This window comes from Castor canadensis, chromosome 5, assembly GCF_047511655.1.
Source record: "Castor canadensis chromosome 5, mCasCan1.hap1v2, whole genome shotgun sequence".
Lineage (NCBI taxonomy): Eukaryota > Metazoa > Chordata > Mammalia > Rodentia > Castoridae > Castor > Castor canadensis.
The window spans coordinates 151,503,009-151,507,158 of record NC_133390.1 but is presented as its reverse complement, the minus strand read 5'-3'; positions in this window follow the sequence as shown (position 1 = coordinate 151,507,158).

Here is a 4,150-nt window from a genome sequence, read left to right as displayed (position 1 = left end):
TTTTAAATCAAAGCCTGTAGATAAAACCAAGGTTAGATTAATGTTGTTACTGATAATAGTTAAGACATGTGAAGGACCCAATTGTTTCAAGTAGAGCTGACTTCAAAGTTCTATGGCCTACTTTTTTTGGTTAATGTTTAAGTTGGGTTGATTTAATAATGAGATATTTTCTCCCAAAGAACTCTCTAGTTCCAAGTTTCTGTAATCCAGGGCTTGATAGGTAAATGTAGGTCTACTCTGCCAACACTCAATATGACTTTATAGACTCTGTATCTGCCTTTTTTTTTCTAGATTGCAAAGTCCTAATCTCTACACACTGAGAAGTTAACTTCTTTTACTGCCAATAAGATAAGACAGCTAGAGAGAGATGACTTTCTTGCCCATTGCTGGAGGTGGGAGATAGAAACATCTAGGGAAGGATCACAATGGAAGATCCTCATGAGTCAATGTTCAGAAGAGCAGGAGACTAAGTCTCGGGCCAGCATCATTTCATGGCTCTTTTGGTGTCACTCACCATTAAATAGTGGAAATACCTGCCATCTTCTGACATCCTGGTTCAACATAAGCAAATCAATAATACATTATATTAATGGACAAAAAACATATTCACCTTTCTAGATGCAAAAAAGCATTTGACAAAATTCAGCATCCTTTCATGGAAAAACTTTCAAGAAGGTAGGCATAAAAGGACAATAAAGGCCATTTATGACAAGCCACAGTTAACATCACACTTGTTAAGGAAAAGTTGAAAGGTTTCCTCTAAGATCCATGAGACAAGGATGTCTCTCTCACCACTTCTATATAGCATAGTACTGCAAGCCTTAGCCAGAGCAATTAAGAAAGAAAAATAAAGAATCCAAATCAGAAATGAAATAAACTGTTTCTATTTGCAGATAGCATGATCTTACATACAGAAAACCCTAAAGACTCCACCGCCCAAAAAATATTAGAACTAAACAAATTCAGTAACATGGCAGGATATAAAACCAACATACAAAAATCAGTAGTATTTCTATACATTAAAAACAAACTAAAACAAAAAATAAACCAGGGGGATGGGGATTTAGCTCAGTGGAAGAGTGCTTGCCTGGCAAGTGCAAGGCCCTGAGTTCGGTCCCCAGCACCGGAAAAAAAAAAAAAAAAAAGCAAATGAAAAAATGAATCAGGAAAACAGGGCTGGATGTGTGGCTCAAGTGCAGAGCGCCTGTCTAGCAAGTGTGAAGCCCTGAGTTCAAATCCCAGTATTTGACCTGCCAAAAATAAAATCAGGAACACAATCACATTTATAGTAACTATAAAGAAAAACTTCTGACATTCCCAAGAATGGGAAATTTTAAGCTCTCAGTAAGTGCCCTGTCAATAAGTTCTGAAGTCCTCACATAATGGACCACAGGGCTGGGGAAGTAGTTCAATGATAGTGCACTTGCCTAGCATGTGCCAGACCCTGGGTTCTACCCCCAGCACTGCAAAACTAATAAAAGTCACAGCTTCGCATGGTGGGTCCTACCTCCCAACACCCACTACATTCATAAGCTCCCCTCAGCTCTTCCTAGGAAGCCTAAATCCTCCTAGGGTTTAGGTGATTCAGCTGTTGCCACTGTCTCAGCAATAGGGGTATATCAGCCCCAAGGGTGGTAGTCTCAAGGAAAACTCTCCAGATACTATTGATTCTAGAAAAAAACCTTTCAGAGACTTAGCATCTGGGCTAAGAAACTTGATCCCTCAGATTGGAGCATTTTCAAGTTGGCTCTTCTCGTTATTGAGATGAAAGAATGGAGGCATCAGAGACAGAGATGAGCGCCATCACCTCCAATGATCAAATTGACCTCCTGAGGCACCAAGCCTGCCTCCCACACAACCAGAGAGAAAGTCTATCTTGCCTTTCACTGGGTCATAAATTGCACATTGTCCCCTTCCCCAGATCTTAGGTCATCTTTCCTGATGCAGACCTACCATCCTTGGAATTCCAGTTTTAGTTTCTCCTTGCTCACAAAAGGTTCACAAAGTCTTTCTGCATTGCTTTCCTGCCCTTTCTGTGATGCTTCCTCAGTTACTGTTTTATTCAGAACAGTGGTAGATCCAGAAGGAACTATACCTGCTGGGAGGCCTCCTACCATCAGTGGCACTGGTGGACTTCATCCAGACCCAAAGTAAGGAAATGAACTAGGAGGCATAGGGTGCCTGGAACAGTGTTTCTCAGACACAATGAATCCCTGGGGTCTTATTAAAAAGCAGGTTCTAACTTAGCAGGCAGACGCAAGATGCTGCATTTCTAACAAACTCCATGCTGCAGGTCCACAGACTATAGCCTGAGTAGCACGGCAGATGGTGGAGCGAAGTGCCAAGGGCAGTGCACCAAGTAGAGGGAAGAACAAGCTCTAGGTCTGACGATCCTGCTGCACCAGCTCACCTTCAAGGCCTTCCCTACGGGGCCTCTGGGTCATAACAGGATGTCCTGGTCCTGCCTTTCTGAAGACTGGAGCACACAGCTGCTCAAGTCCAGCTACATGCTGGCAAAGGGTTGGGGGCCCTCACATCCTCCTGTAGTTTTGTGAAGAGAGCCCTGCCTAGATTAGCTCCTGCTCCTAGCTCTGGGGCAGTTCCTCCTTGGAACAGCAGGTTCATCAGGACAGCCACAGGGACAACAGATGGGCTCTCTGCCCTCCTTCTCTGACTCACACCAAGTCCTACACCCTGAAGCCAAAGGAGTGACCTGAACTTTCTCCAACAGCAACTTCTTTTACAGAATGCTTACTCATGCCAGGACCTGCACAAAGTTCCCTTCAGAATTGTTTCATTTCATCTTCCCAATTACCCCCTAAGGTAAGAACTGGTTAGCCCCACTTTAAAAGACAACTGAGGCTCCAGAGATAATTTGTCCAATACCTTATTAGCTAATAAAATGAGTCTGTGCCCTTTCCACCCATGAAGTAAACCATATACCTTTGGAAGTGTGTCTAGCAGACATCTCAAGATAGGTTTTTAGATGACAGGTCAAGGCAACTAAGGGGCACTAACCTGGCAAATGACCTTTCAAACGGCTGCAAAGTCAACACTTACCATTCCTTTACAGGTTCCCTTGGCACACAACACTAATGGGAGGCTCCTCTGTACCAGCTGGTAGGTGTAAATTGCTAACTGTACCTTGAGCCAACTGACCAGACAGCACCAACTGTCTGAAGAGTAGCTGGGCTGTTACAACTAACAGAGGGACATTTAGGAAAGTTTGAATTAAATGGACCCAGCCCACTTGTCAACACTTCAAAGGAACATAATGTCTTTAGCTTTTGGCTTTTCATTGACAAACCTGAGTGCCTGCAAGCAGTACAAACTTTGTTGGAGTAAGAAAATCTCTACCAATAGTGAGGAAAATTTGGTTATAAAAATAACAGGTGTGGGGGGAACTACAGTGGAGAATCCTGCTCAGCTAAAGCTACTTTTACTACCTTGTTCCAGTTTGTAATGAAGGACCATCTACTTTTCAAGAGAAGTCAAATATCAAGATCATGTGAATCTTTTTTTTGGGGTGGTACTAGGGTTCGAATTCAGGGCCTCACACTTGCTAGGCAGGCACTCTACCGCTTGAGCCACTCCACCAGCCCCATGAATCTCACTTTTAAAAGCAAAACACAGAGCCAGTGCCAGATGTCTGTAATCCTAACTACTTGTGAGGCTGAGATTGGAAGGATCCCAGTTCGAGGCCAGCCTGGGCAAATAGTTCACAAGACCCCATCTCCAAAATAACCACAGAGAAATGGGATGGAGGGTAGCTCAGGAGGTATAATGCCTGCTTTGCAAGCAAAGTCAAGTCCAAACCCCAGTCCCACCAAAAAAAATCAACAAAAATGAAAGCAAAATGTAGGCCAACAAGTGGTCACTAGTTTGTAACCTTTGCTCCTTACGGACCAAACTGTTGTACCCCCAGCAACCTAACAGTCCTGGCAGAATACAAGTGAATAGTTCCAGTCCACCAGAGTGGCAATGATCATGAATCCTCAATACATGCAGAACAGCTGAAGCAACTAGGGTGGATTTTTTGCCTTGGAAATGACTAATGGGAAGCCCTAACTATAGTTGTCACAGATATAGTTAGGGCACCTACTTTAGTCAAGTTTATTGATACTGGGGCTTGAACTCAGGGCCTCACTCT